This window comes from Pristiophorus japonicus, unplaced genomic scaffold, assembly GCF_044704955.1.
Source record: "Pristiophorus japonicus isolate sPriJap1 unplaced genomic scaffold, sPriJap1.hap1 HAP1_SCAFFOLD_395, whole genome shotgun sequence".
In the NCBI taxonomy this organism is placed as follows: Eukaryota; Metazoa; Chordata; class Chondrichthyes; family Pristiophoridae; genus Pristiophorus; species Pristiophorus japonicus.
In genome coordinates this window covers 325,555-334,145 of record NW_027253816.1, presented here as the reverse complement: position 1 = coordinate 334,145, position 8,591 = coordinate 325,555, and the positions used below count along the sequence as shown (strand labels likewise).

General features: G+C 44.2%; 1 non-coding gene and 1 pseudogene across 1 annotated transcript; both read left to right on the top strand.

Moving 5' to 3' along the window:
- Window positions 1-1,542: 1,542 nt before the first annotated feature.
- LOC139250589 (U2 spliceosomal RNA) lies at window positions 1,543-1,740 on the top strand. Its single transcript, XR_011591333.1, has one exon. It is a non-coding gene; the product is annotated as a U2 spliceosomal RNA (small nuclear RNA).
- A 2,096-nt stretch (window positions 1,741-3,836) lies between these two features.
- On the top strand, window positions 3,837-4,015 carry LOC139250588 (U2 spliceosomal RNA; annotated as a pseudogene).
- Window positions 4,016-8,591: the final 4,576 nt, after the last annotated feature.

Here is an 8,591-nt window from a genome sequence, read left to right as displayed (position 1 = left end):
AAGGACTAAACTCAGTCCAAGTGGATAGACTGTTTGAGATGGTTAGTTAGGGAATGACTAAAGGATACCGATATAATTTACAAAAGCATAGAACTAGGTTTGAAGCAATGCTTCATTTTGCAGAGTCGTCAACCTGTCAAATAAGCTGCCATCATGTGCTGCACTGAGTGCAGATTTCCTGCGAGCATTCAAAAAGGGAGCTGGACAAGTTTCTCCAAGATGCAAATGGAAGATGGGTGGATTATTTGGGCGTAGTGTCACCCAATCATTGTGATATCCTGGAATTTGCTTCAGCAATTTTAGGGGTCAGAGAATAATTCTGTGTTTTCTAAATTGATCCATGGTTTTATTTCTCTTTCTGTGTCCCTAGAGATTATACGACTGCGTTGGGGAGAAGAGGAATGGTGTGTGGAAATTGTAGCATGCTGGAACAGAACAGGCTCAGTAAACCAACTGCTCCTTTTCAGTCCATTATATGTTTGAATGTTCCCAACCATTTCTTCAAAAATTCTATTACTTTTGTCAAATACAACCTGCTTTTAACAAATGCATGCTAGCATTTCCTTGATTAACCAATGCATTTCCAAATACAGATACCCACTAAATTTTATCTATAATGATGGATTCTAAGAGTTTGGCCACAACGGATATTGGACTAACTGGTCTATAATTATCGTTTATCGTTCTCTCCTCCTTGAACAAAGGTGGTAACAATGGCTACTCTCCAGTCCCCATCAAAATTTACATATTTGAGAATTGTGGCTAGAGCCTCTATTCCCTCTCTCGACTTCTTGTAAAAGCCTAGGATGCAACCTAGGATCAGATATTGAGTTCTTCTGTTTATTTTTTCTATAGCTATCTCTAATAATTGTTCGACATCCTCCTCTAGTTCCATTATCATTTGCAAAAGCTGATGGAAATATTTAATATCTTCATCCTTCAAAATGAGACATCCTCCTTTACTCTCAAGCAGTTCTACCATTTCCAATTATTCTTTTAATTTTTATATGCTTATAAAAGTGTCACCTACTTGGCTGTGCATTATATTAGTCATAGTTTAATTGAAGTTCTAGGATTTGTTTTCCAGTGGTGTTCAAGCTAACCGTTGACAGTCAAGTAGTGTTCTGTGATCACGACACCCCAGTGTCAGGAAAGCTACCAATTTAGTGTCAAATTATGGGTAATTTTTCATGGTATCGGCCTTTTGGCTAAGATCATGCGTAACTGACCTGACAGGGGAGTAACCATGACCCCAACGTGGTTCTCCCTGGATCAGGAAGGTGGTTCTCCAATGCTTTTTGGAAATAGGAGGTGTGTGGGGTTGCTGACCCATCCACCTCCATGGCACGAACCTGGTATTGCAGTACTTCCAGGAACGGTGCTTGGGCTCTAGGCCTTTTGGCTAAGAGCATTAGCGCAGGGTGATCCTTGATGTGTGCAAGGTGACCTCTGGCGTTTGTGATCTGACAAAGAATTGGAAAGATTGGCTACGAATAAAAAAAAATAAAAAAATAAAAAATAAAAAAATAAAAATTAACAACTTCCGCTTCTCGGCCTTTTGGCTAAGATCATGCGTAACTGACCTGACAGAGGAGTAACCATGACCAGAAAGTGGTTCTCCCTGGATCAGGATGGTGGTTCTCCTATGCTTTTTGGAAATAGGTGGTGGGTGGTGGGCACACACCCACCTCCATGGCACGAACCTGGTATTGCAGTACTTCCAGGAATGATGCAGTGGCTCTAGGCCTTTTGGCTAAGAGCATTGGCGCAGAGTGATCCTTGATGTGTGCAAGGTGACCTCTGGCGTTTGTAATCTGACAAGATGATCTGACAAAGAATTGGTAAGATTGGCAACGAATAAATAAAAACAATTAAAAAAATTAACAACTTCCTGCTCTACACAGACATCAGTAGTGCAGTTCTAATCAACGGGTGGGAAACTCAAAGCTTTCCAATCCGATCTGGAGTCAGGCAAGGCTGTCCTCTCTCGTCTGTCTTGTTTGTCTGTTGTATCGAGCCCTTTGCCGAGTCCATCAGGAAGGATGCGGGCATTAGAGGGGTGACGATCCCAGGCAGCGGAGGCGCTCAGGTCAAGACCTCCCTGTACATGGACGACATCGCCGTCTTTTGCTCGGATCTCTGCGACCAGTTTGAACTGGCCTCGGGAGCAAAGGTCAATCGCACCAAGAGCGAGGCCACGCTCTTTGGTCATTGGACCGACCGAGCCTCCATTCCCTTCAGCGTCAAGCCAGATTTCCTGAAGGTGCTGGGAATATGGTTCGGAACGGACGGGGCGTGCGCCAAAAACTGGGACGAGCGTATTGCCAAGGTCAAACAGAAACTGGCACTTTGGGAGCAGCGCTCCCTTTCCATCACAGGCAAGAACCTGGTCATCAGGAGTGAGGTGCTCTCGGTGTTGTTGTACGTGGCGCAGGTCTGGCCCATCTCTCGCTCCTGTGCGGCGGCAGTCACCCGAGCCGTCTTCCACTTTGTCTGGAGGTCCAAAATGGACTGTGTCCGCAGAGACACAATGTACAAATCTCTGGACAGTGGAGGAAAGGACGTTCCGAACGTGGCCCTCATCCTGATGGCCACCTTTGTGTGCGGCTGCATCAAGCTATGCACAGCCCCCCAGTACGCAAACACCAAGTGTCACTACGTGCTGAGGTTCTACCTGTCCCCATTGTTGAGAAGGATGGGTCTAGCCATGCTGCCGCGAAACGCCCCCACCAGTTGGACCATGCCTGTCCACCTGTCCTTCATGGAAAAGTTTTTCAAAAGAAACCCCTTTGACCACAAGGCCATCAAACAGTGGTCAGCACGTAAGGTCCTGGACGCCCTACGAAAGAAGGAGACGGTGGACCCTGTCGGGTGGTTCCCTGAGTGGACTGTCGAACTTGTTTGGCAGAACGTCTCATCGCCAGAGCTTACACACAAGCACCAAGACGTAGCTTGGTTGGCGGTGAGGAGGGCCCTACCCGTCAGAGTGTTCATGCACAGCCGACGCCTCAGCAGCACGGCACGGTGCCCCCGGACCGGCTGCGGGCGGACGAGACTGTCACCCATCTCCTTCTGGATTGCGCCTTTGCAACGCAGGTCTGGAAAGAGATGCAGTGGTTGCTGTCGAGGTTCATCCCAAGCAGCTCTGTAACACAGGACTCTGTGCTCTACGGGCTATTCCCAGGGACACACACTGAGACAGACATCACCTGCTGCTGGAGGGCCATCAACTCGGTCAAAGACGCTCTTTGGTCTTGCCGAAACTTGCTGGTTTTCCAGAACAAGATGACCACGTCTGCATGTTGCAGACTGGCGCAATCCAAGATCCAGGAATACGTGCTGAGGGACGCACTGAAAATTGGTGCAGTCGCCGCAAAGGCACGGTGGGGAAGGGCCACAGTCTAAAGCCCTTCTGCCACGGAAAACCCGGGGGCAGGAATCAGCACAAACCTCCCTCGGGCTGTATTTCTAATTTACTCTTTGTGTACATAGAGCACCAAATCTGTAAACACCAATGTCGTGCCGTGTACAATGCAAGGTGTGTTACGAAATGCATGTTTGAAAAGAAAAAATGTAAATGTACCGTCACCCATTCCGGGCACTGTATTGTAACACATGAAATGTAATTTGTGTGAATGTACCACAATGTATCCCGTTTATTATACCGAATCGCACTTGAACTGAAAAACAAGAAATGTAACGAACGAAACTGCCGTCAGCACCCAGATGTATTGTATGGGATTGCTGACCGCAGCGAAATGTACTGAAATGCCACTGATTGTGCTGTACAGATTTTTTTTATGAATAAAGTATATTTTGAAATTTTAAAAAAATTAACAACTTCTCGGCCTTTTGGCTAAGATCAAGTGTAGTATCTGTTCTTATCAGTTTAATATCCCCTATGGGGACATGATATTGAATTGATTTTTGGACAGGGAGCTGGATCAGGGGCTTGCCCCGTCCACTCCATGCACCGACCTGGTATTGCAATATTTCCAGGAACGGTGCAACTTCGCCTCTCGGCCTTTTGGCCTAAGATCAAATAAATTGGCGCAAAGTGATCTTTGGCGTTAGAGTTGATCTGGAAAGAAATTGGATTAAAAAAAAAATTTACAACTTCCAGACCATCGGGTATTTGAATTAAAACCCATAAAAAGTAAACGGAAGCCTTTCTTCCCAATCTGAGTTGGTTTTGAACTCAAGCACCACCAAGGTGAAAAAGCAGCATTTATTTTTCAATTGTTTTCCCTTCAGCTTCCTTCCACTCAAAGGCAACAACTTATGTTGGGGTACGGTCCCACTTTTGCCAGCAGCCAGGTACTTTGAGCAAATCCCCATTCTTCATGTTTGAACTTAAAACAGAGTGCTGGCAAGCTATTCAACCATTGGGAGCATCACAGGCCAACTCAATTACCATATCCACAAAGATTCTTTTTCCATCAAAGGTTTCCATCGCCACCTCAGGTTAATTGAAACCACTTAACACCAGCTAAGATAAAAAGAAAAGCAGTCATGTACTGTCTCATTGTGTCTTCTGGACATTCCAAAGGCCTTCATAACTAATGAATTGCTTCTGAAGGACCATAACGGTTAAGTAGGCAAATGTGCTGGCCAATTTGCACACAGCACAGTCCCATAAACAACAAATGAGCCGGATGAATAGTTCATCTGTTTTTGGTAGTGTTGGTTTTGAGGGAAATGCTAGCCAGTATACCAGAATGCTCCGCTTCGAATAGCACCATAGGATCTTCTACCATCACCTGAATAAGCAAACAGGACTTCAGTTTAATTTCTTATCTGAAAGACACCACATGTAATGATTATGTGTATGGTACTGAAGTGTCAGCCTGCACCATGGGCTCAAGTCCTATAATCTTCTGGCTCAGACAAGTGCTATCAACCAAGACAATTTGACACTTTGCTCCATTTACATCCAACCTGTCAGTAGTGCTGTAAAAGTTAATTAAGTCATGCTACTGCCTCGAGAGGTGCCAAGAACCATCTGAATAGGGTAAATCCCTGACACTTCCAGAGGCTGCAATATGAAGCTTAAGATGGTAATATTAAAAGCTGTTTCCCTTCATGTAAGCTGCTTTTTTCATGCTACTCCAGTCAAAATGAATACTGCCTAATGTGATAAACATATTAGGTTAAGAGATTCCGTCAAATATATTATTTAATTTGAAGATATCTGAAGGAACCAAATCTCTCAACCCACAATTGCTTTAACAAGTGCAGAGAATTTGCAGTTTATTTACTTATCTTCTGAGCAGATAACCATTAGGTGCAATTAATTTGCCCTTCATATCTTTTATAGCATTAAACTCCTTACTTCCCATTCACATTTTGAATCAATGCTATTGAATGGTGTACTGTATGGCATTCTAATTGAGTAAAATTAACTGGAGCAGAATTTACACAGAATAATTCATAACTTTTACTAGGAAAACAGAAGTACTGGAAGCTCAGGAAGCTAACAAAAGGAGCAAATATTTTACAGTTCTGATTTCAGGACAAATACTAGTTCAACCTCCTGGCACCACGTTCCCTTCTTTTACATTCCCACTCAGCAGAATTTTCTATCAGACGCAGAGTTGAAGCAGCGCTGTTGTCCAACATGGAGGCAATAAGACAGGACATTGCTTTTGTACCTTGCAGAGCGGCCAATAGATGAACAGCATTCAAGCTGTCGGCTGCATTTTCATAATATAAAAATTTCTTAAAGAAGCATGGTGATCAGACGAAAGTAGTAAGGAACTAGCAGTTAACCTATCTCCATCGTCAGCCAGCCATGGCTCAGTGGTAGCACTCTCGACTCTGTGCCAGAAGGTTGTGGGTCCAAGACCCACTCCAGAGATTTGAATGCATAATCTAGGCTGGTACTCCAGAGTTCAGTATTGAGGGAGTGTTGCACTGTCAGAGGTGATTTCTTTCGGATCAGATGTCTTCCCTCTAAGGTGGATGCAAGAAATCTTACAGCACTTGTCAGAGGAAGAGCAGGGGAGTTCTCCCCAGTGTCCTGGTCAAAAGTTATCCTTCAACGAACATCACAAATTGATGATCTGGTCATTACCTCATTGCTATTTGGGAAACCTGCTGTGCGCAAATTGGCTGCCGCATTTTCTACAGTACAACAATGACTACATTTCAGAAGTGCTTCATTGGCTATAAAGCGCTTTGGGACATCTGAAGGCCATGAAAGGCCCTATATAAATGCAAGCTCTTTCTTCAAATGGAGTAAGTAAAAATCACCAGGATTTTACTTCCTAGACTCAACTATTCCAATGCTCTCTTAGCTGGCCACACACCCCCCCCACCCCGCACCCTCCGTAAACTTGAGCTCAGCCAAAACTCTGTTGCACATATCCTAACTCGCAACAAGTCCCATTCACTTCACCTGTACACACTGGCCTACATTGGCTCCCAGACAATGCTTCGATTTTAAAATTCTCAACCTTGTTATCAAATCCCTCCGTGGCCTCGTCCCTCCCTATCTCTAACCTCCACCAACCCTACAATCCTTTGAGATCTCTGCGTTCCTTCAATTCTGACTTCTTGCGCAATCGCAATTTTCTTCGCTCCACTATTGGCAACTACACCTCCAGCTGCCTAGGCCCCAAGCTCTGGCATTCCCTCCCTAAACCTCTCCATTTCTCTATCCTTCTTAAAACCTACCTTTTTGACAAAGCTTTTGGTCACCCATTCGAATATCTCATGTAGCTCAGTGTCAAATTCCTGTGAAGTGTCTTGGGACGTTTTACTGTGTTAAAGGCGCTATATAAATACCAAGTGGGATCTGAGACAGTAAACTTGATAAGAGTTCACAGGAGGGATGTTAGTCACAATCAACGTTCCTGATAAACTGCGCAGCGGTCTGGAGGTCCCACGCAGGCTGCTCACTGGCTTTTCAATGAGAATAACCGCACGTGTGCAAAAGTTTGAATGGGCCGCGCAGCCAATTAAAGGGCCCAAGCACGAACAAAAATTAGTGATCATTCGTCATAATGAACATCCAATACTCAAAAATCCACAATAAATCTGAAATGGTGTTTAGAAACATAGAAAATAGTTGCAGGAGCAGGCCATTCGGCCCTCGGAGCCTGCACTACCATCCATTATGATGGCTGATCATGCATTTCAGTACCCCATTCCTGCTTTCTCTCCATAACCCTTGATCCCTTTTGAATATATCTAACGAACTGGCCTCAATAACTTTCTGTGGTAGAGAATTCCACATGCTCACAATTCTCTGTGTGAAGAAATTTCTCCTCATCTCAGTCCTAAATGGCTTACCCCTTATCCTTAGACTGTGACTCCTGGTTCTGGATTTTCCCAACTTCAGGAATATTCTTCCTGCATCTAACCTCTCCAGTCCCATCAGAATTTTATATGGTTCTATGAGATCCCCTCTCATTCTTCTAAATTCTATTGAATATAAGCCGAGTCAATTCAGTCTTTCTTCACGTCAGTCCTGCCATCCTGAGCATCAGTCTGGTGAACCTTCGCTGCACTTCCTCAATAACAAGAATGTCCTTCCTCAGATTAAGAGACCAAAACTGTATACAATATTCAAGGTGGCGTTACCAAGGCCCTGTACAACTGCATTAAGACCTCCCACTGCTTGTATACTCGAAGGCTCGAATGGCCTACTCCTGCACCTATTTTCTACGTTTCTATACTCAAATCCTCTCGCTATGAAGACCAACATGCCATTTGCTTTCTTCACTGCCTGTTGTACCAGTATGCCAACTTTCAATGACTGATGTACCATGACACTCAGGTCTCGTTGCACCTCCCCTTTTCCTAATCGGTCACCATTCAGATAATCTGCCTTCCTGTTTTTACCACTAAAGTGGATAACCTCACATTTATCTAAATTATACTGCATCTGCCATGTATTTTCCCATTCACCTAACCTGTCCAAGTCACCCTGCAGCCTCTTAGCATCCTCCTCACAGCTCACACTGTCACCCAGCTTAGTGTCATCTGCAAACTTGGAGATATTACATTCAATTCCTTCGTCTAAAGCATTCATGTATATTGTAAATAGCTGGGGTTCCAGCACTGAACCTTGTGGTACCCCACTAGCCTGCCATTCTGAAAAGGACCCGTTTATTCCTACTCTTTGCTTCCTGTCTGCCAACCAGTGCTCTCTCCATGCAAGTATATTACCCCCAATATCATGTACTAAAGTAATTTTGCACACTAATCTCTTGTGTGGGACCTTGTCAAAAGCCTTTTGAAAGTCTAAATTCAACACATCCACTGGCTCTCCCTTGTCCACTCTACTAGTTACATCCTCAAAAAATTCTAGAAGATTTGTCAAGCATGATTTCCCCTTCATAAATCCATGCTGACTTGGACCGATCCAGTCACTACTTTCCAAATGCGCTGCTATTACATCTTTAATAATTGGTTCCAACATTTTCCCCTCCACCGATGTCAGGCTGACCGGTCTATAATTCCCTGTTTTCTCTCTCCCTCCTTTTTTTAAAAAGTGGGCTTACATTAGCTACCCTCCAGTCCATAACTGCATAACAATTGTAACCCACTTTAATCAGGTGTGTTTAAGACCACTAAAAAAGCAATAT